Source organism: Carica papaya, chromosome 4 (assembly GCF_054855325.1).
Source record: "Carica papaya isolate Zhongbai chromosome 4, ASM5485532v1, whole genome shotgun sequence".
Classification (NCBI taxonomy): Eukaryota; Viridiplantae; Streptophyta; class Magnoliopsida; order Brassicales; family Caricaceae; genus Carica; species Carica papaya.
Genome location: NC_142312.1, coordinates 29813050 through 29819718, shown reverse-complemented (window position 1 = coordinate 29819718; position 6669 = coordinate 29813050). Strand labels below are relative to the sequence as shown.

Below are 6669 nucleotides of genomic sequence, written 5' to 3'. Positions count from 1 at the left end.
TCAAAGAGAAATTTTGCATGTGAGGAAGACAGAAAGTAAGGAAGAGAGTGAGACTTATCCAGTTGACATGCATCACAAAAAAGCTTTCATTGAATTGAAAAGGTTCATTACATGATCTTAAGATAATAAGTAAAATTTTTAGTGATGGGTATCATAGTCTCCTATGCCAGATTTGTAACTTTCTTTACTCAGGGGGTCGGACATTGTTATTTTTGTTTTGCTCGTTATCAAGGCTTAAGAAGGAGGATGATGAGAGACAGTCGATTTCGAGGAAACGAAAAAGTACAGACCACCTTTAAGCTTTCCCAACAGCAGCACCTTCCCACTGGCTTTCTCCTTCATAAAACAAAAGAATGAGTTAAAAATAACTTTAATATTGTTAGAGATGGTGAGCTAAGAAATGCTCAAAAGATTTTTGGTGATTTAAGTGGAAACAGAGAAAACTGAGTTTTAGTGAGTCTTTGTGGAATTTTCAAGAATGACTCCCATGTAGCTATTATCGTAGCGATAATAGCAGTGAGCAGCAGTATGACCAATTTTGTTGTATACTTGACAAATCGGTCTGGAGTTACCGTTGTTTCTTCCTGCTCTTCTTGAATTATAGCGACCTCTTATGTTAAAGTTGTTGTTACACCCTCCTCTGTTGGCCAGTTGAGAAAGGATTTTGTTGATGGTTGATCGAGGCTAAGATTTGTCGTTGCAAAGTTAAGTTGTTCAACCCTTCTTTCGTAATTTGGCAACCTGCACTGGAGCTCTACCCAGCTTATTCTTTCTTTCTCTGTGATTTGGCATACTAGCGGGTTGTATTCAAAGGACTCCAGGCTAGCAAGTACTTGTGAGATGAGATCTTCTATAGTTACAGGATGACCTGTTAGAGCAAAGTTATCTGATATGTTCTTTGTGACTTTCAAGTATTCTTTCATTTTTAGTTGGATGGCTTACTAGGATAATTTGTTGATCTTGAAAAGTTTGCACACTTGGTTGCTTTAGGTTGCTGATGGTGGCAATCACAAAATAGAGCAACGTTCTTCACAATAAGGTGATTCTTCTTCTTAATGCCCCAATAACTAATTTCCATTACCATAAATTTTCTAGCTATTATCACTTTGCATCAAGTCGCCATCTAATTGTTTGTTTGGTAATTATATTTTATAAATATATCAAATTATTCTCCATGAGTTTTGTTACAAAGTGAAAAGGAAAATTTTCTAAATAAATAAAATTTCAAATTCTCAAAAATTATTACTCTTATCAATTATTTATGCTTTGAAAAAGATAAAGAAATAATTGTTGGTGTGCAATTAATATTATTGTCAAGTAATGAGTAATTTATGAGAAGTGGAAATTGACCATATTGCACCAATGATATATATATGCAGGCTATGTAAGTCCAAGAAGTTTGTAATTATTACTTCCCAAACTGATGTACCGGGGTAGATATGTAATTATCTTCAAAAACCCTAGCACATAAACTGTTTCATGCAGCTTCCAGGAAGTAGGGTTTTCATGAAATTAAAACGAAGAAAAACAAATAAATAAAAAGATATATTGTTAGCAATGAAAGGTGCAAGAAGCTCACTATGCCACCATAAAATTTTATCTTATTATCTGTACCTGTAATTGTTTTCAATGTCCAAACTTCTCTTTCCTGGAAAAAAAAACCCTCAAATCTTCTCTTCCCCCAATCTTTATATAATCCCCCTCCTCTTTTCCTCCTTCTCCATCACTCCTATTCATGTACTTTTTCCTCGCTTGATTACAAGCTTTTTCGACACTCGTTTCGTGTACAAATATCTGCATCAACAATCCATATCCTTCTTTTCTTAATTCCTCTCCAGAATGGAGTTGGACATTGCGGTGGATTTTCAAGACTACTTTCCGTCGATGATGGAGAGATTGGGCGCAGAAGGGTTCATCGGAGAGCTCTGCAACGGATTCCGGTTGTTGATGGACTGCGATAAGGGGCTGATTACGTTTGAGAGCTTGAAGAAGAACAGTGTGATCTTGGGGGTGCATGACATGAGAGACGAGGAGCTGGTTTGCATGTTGAGTGAAGGAGATTTGGACGGAGATGGAGCTTTGAACCAAATGGAGTTTTGTATTCTCATGTTTAGGCTGAGTCCTGGGTTAATGGATGGAACCAAACACTGGGTACTGCAGGAGGAATATGGTAGAAATTATGTATGAACTGATATATAATTATACAGTAATTATATATAAACTCCTGGGTACCACTCCTTTTATTTATATCTTCACTTATTCTTCTTATTATATATAACTATCGAGAGAGCCAAATAAAATTGAAAATAATGGCAACTACCATGTAAAATTAATTATTTGTAGTACCCGATATATATATTAATTGAAAATATTTTCTGTTTCAGGTCAATATATATACAGAGACATACATATAGAACTCTACGATCCATCTGGTATAAAATTTAAGCTTTGCGATATAAATGATCTTTAGAGCCATGTTTAAGTTATAATATGTATATATAATTTATATGTCATGTTGATACAAAAAAGTGTGAGATACATAGTACATATAAGATGAATTTCTATTGACCAAATATTTCAAGGCATTCAATTCGCAAGTGTGCCGAGGAAGAGATGGGCGGGGAAACATATAAATATATATATATATATATACACACACACTGTAGCCTCAAGGGATCATGGGTCTCGACAGCATATATCTATATACGTATCCCAGCTAAAATTTAATAATATGTGAATATTACATATATATATATATATACACACACACACATTAACAAAAGTAATTACGATTAATTATTGATGAATCTATTACACACAAATACACGTGTATATATATATATATGTGTGTGAAACCTATATCAATAATCAGTTAGCTTTTCATATAATTGCTATAAGAGTTCAGTGTGAATTATTCTCCCAAAATATGAGGGTCAGCTTTTTCAGAAGGTTTAGAAGCTTTTTGTACTAGAAAGTCGTCATTTTTTGACTGAAAAAAGGTGTCGTGATCTTCTTAAATTTTTAGCTTTTGTACTCATATAATATATATATATATTTATAACTAGCTTTTTAATATGTCTTTCACATGTAATATAATTTTAAAAATAATAATTATATAGAAATAGTATATAATAAACCAACCCCTCCCCCTATTAAAAAAAAAAAGGTGACTACATCTAAATAAATTCACTTATAGTATTGGTAAAGATCTTTTATACTTGGATTCAATTCAATGAAAATCTATCTTTCAAAATTCTTTCAAAAGAACACACAAATCAATTTACTCTTTCACAATTTGAATCATACATATATTTTTGGCATGATTGGCAAGCAAAATCTTGAATAAATCATGTAATTGAGCTAATTAAGATTTACGAAATTTATCTAGTATGCGAAATTAGAGTGAGCTATCTACTGGGTACTACTAATTTTTATATCTCTATTTTTATATTATACGTTGTCTGCTTTTAATTACCGTTTAGTACTTGTCGAAATTAAGGAGAAAAGTTTTCTTCTTCTTGGAACACATTTATTTTCTCTCAAGCTTCTTCTTTATCACTTAACTCTTTTTTCTTTCTCTAAACCATCTTTGTCTCTTATTTTTCTCTTTTTTCTGGTCATATCTTGTAATTGTTGATCGTTTCTTTACTTACGAAGAAAGTAGAGTAAAATCTAGATAGATGACAAAATTGTGTTGCACTACGCACTTAACTTTTATTAATCTCTAAAGATTAAAAATCAAATTTGGTAAAATTAGATGAAAAATAATAATACCTACAAAAAATAGTTATTTTTAAGAAAATTCTAACAATAGTCGAAATGTCTATATAATAGATACTATTTAATTTACTAATTACTATTTGTTTTATTATTTATTAATTAAATCGTTACCAAACTCGGTCGAATCTTTTACTAAAAATAAAATAAGTGTATTTTATGTATTTTGAACAGATATATACTTATCTAGATAAGCAAAATCTTAAGTAGGAAAATATTAAATTAAGTATAACTTAAATTTTATATCATAAATTTTAACTCACAAGCCGAACCAAAATATCACAACTTTTTCCATCAATCCTGTATGTTGTCCTTTTAATTCTATATTGAAATAAAAATTTATTATATTTTATTTTGTATTAATTTATTAGTTTTTATATTAGTACGCAAGATTTTACTTCGAGATTTTATAAAAAAATTAAATAAATAATTCTTTGCTTCTTGTCTTAGGAATAAAAAAAAAGATATACCATTCATGATATAAATATATATATATATATAAGAGAGAGAAATTGTGGGCATTTCATATTTTGATTTTTACACTTCTTGCCATTTCCTTCATGCATGGCTAGCAAATGAAAAAACATAGACAGCAATATTTTACCATTACAAGAATGATAACTATAATAATGAAAATCTAGATTAGCAAATAACTTTGTATATAGTAATTAATTATTTAATATTAATTAAAATCAGTGATAAATACAAGAAACAATTAATTAATTATTGTTTTTACAAAATCATCCATATATATATAACTTATATTATATCCCAAATCTTATCCAAGAATGTCACACTATTTTTAATAATTAATTTAAAATTAATACCTTTCAAATTCTTTTACAGCATTTTCTTTTTTTATTTTTAATTTTTTTGTCCAACAAGTTTTTTTTTTTTTTTTTAAATCCATTAATTAATTATACTAGTCCTTTATTACTGTTAACCAATCAGATTTCGTTTTCGCATGGGTGGTGGGCCCAAAATTCAACGTGTCGTGCATTGGACGGATTGGCACAAACGGTACTAAAACATAAAACTCGATGAATGGAAACGACGTCGTTCGAGGCTCCGGCTTCTTGGGCCGTCTTATAACGCTCCAATTTAATTCAAAGAATCGTTTTTCATAATATTTGAACTCATCAACAATTTTAAGTGCAATTATGGCTTCTAAATTTTATTAAATACATTATTTTAATTCTATTTATAATTTTGTTTTTTAAATTAAAACCCATTATAAAGAAGCCTATATAATTAATATCCTTTCTCCAAAGTGTTAATATATCAACTTTAAAATCCCACATTCATTTCTCAACATCTATATTATATATTAATTCTTAATATATCGAGTTGTAATTTTATCCGAAATTCATGTAGTTAATTCAAATGATATATTTATATGACTTCTCTTTCGATAAGTCTAACCACAAATTTATTTTTAAAAAATTAAAAAAAAAAATTACTTGTACCGAATCCAATTATGTAAAAAAAAAAAAACAAGTAGACTATAACTAAAAATATATTAATTAAAATATTAAATAAAACTATTTATAACACGACGGTTTAATAATTAAAATTTTAACACTTCAAATAAAAGTTATAAGTTTAAACTTCATTTAAAATGTAGAATCTGTCGTTTTATAAACGTATAAATTAATAAAGTTATTATGACAAAATAAAGAATATTTTTAATAAATTATTATAATTTTAAGGGCAATTTTTTTTTTTTTTTTTTATTTTTATTTTAAGTTTCTTTTCTTCTTTTTACTTCTTTTTTTCTTTCCTCACTTCCCATCCATTCATTATCTCTCACCTTCTTCCCACCACACCTCCCTCTCCATGTCATTAGCAATACCCTATGCCTTTATGCTTGCCCTCTCTCTACCTTTTTCATCTTAGTCAACAAAACTTCCACACTCCAATCCCTTCATCCCCCTACACACCCTTTACTCTCGTTTACTTGTACCTCCCTCTTTAACCCTCTCCCATTCCCCGATCCAAGTGTCCCCCACACCCTTTACAAATCAAATCCATTCCTACCAATTCTCTAATATTTCTAACGATTCATTTCACTTTAAACACACTAATACGGCAACCAAAAACTTTTCCTTTGCTCCTTATTACATACAAACAAACGAAAAAAGTGTCAGGACCATATCTCTCATCTCGCTTTCAAGTCTCTCCTCGCTAATTTTTTCTCATATAATGTTCCCATTTACTTTCGTCTATGCACATTATTGGAAATAGTGGCAATTCAAAAAATAAAAATAAAGCATACAAACATTCCAATCATCAAAGAGCTCCTATCATCTAATGTATATATACATATACACGTATTATTTTCTTACTTAACTCCCATCTTTGGCAAACAAATAGTCCATCCATTTTTTTCTTATGTTGAAATATACATATTGTTTTTCTCTAAGACTATTATTTTTTCTTATCCTATAAATTTTAATTTGCTCATTTTTACCCTCATAAAGTATAGTTGCACGTTAAATTTACCTTTTTTATTATTTCATAATTAAATCATTGACGCATAATATAAATTTTAAAATCGTTACTATCGTTTGACGTTTGTTAATAATTAAGATATAAATTGATAAATATATTTTACATTGAGAATAAAGTTGTTATTCTTTAAAAATAATAAACATGTTATATTACATACAAATGTTAAGAATGTTAATATGATTTTGTATTATTACGAGTTAACAATGTAGTTAATATGGTTTAATTAAATAAAATATATTTAATTGATATAATTTTTTAAAAAAATTTTGAATCTATGAATAAACTATATATAATTAAGTTTTAAAAGTCGGCCTTGTAGTATGATCAGAATGTTCATTCAGAATATTTTTATATAAAAAATATATATACTTAAAAAAAATT

General features: G+C 28.8%; 1 pseudogene; it reads left to right on the top strand.

Annotated features, from left to right (window-relative positions):
- Nucleotides 1-1839: 1839 nt before the first annotated feature.
- Nucleotides 1840-2187, top strand: LOC110825302 (calcium-binding protein KRP1 pseudogene; annotated as a pseudogene).
- Nucleotides 2188-6669: the final 4482 nt, after the last annotated feature.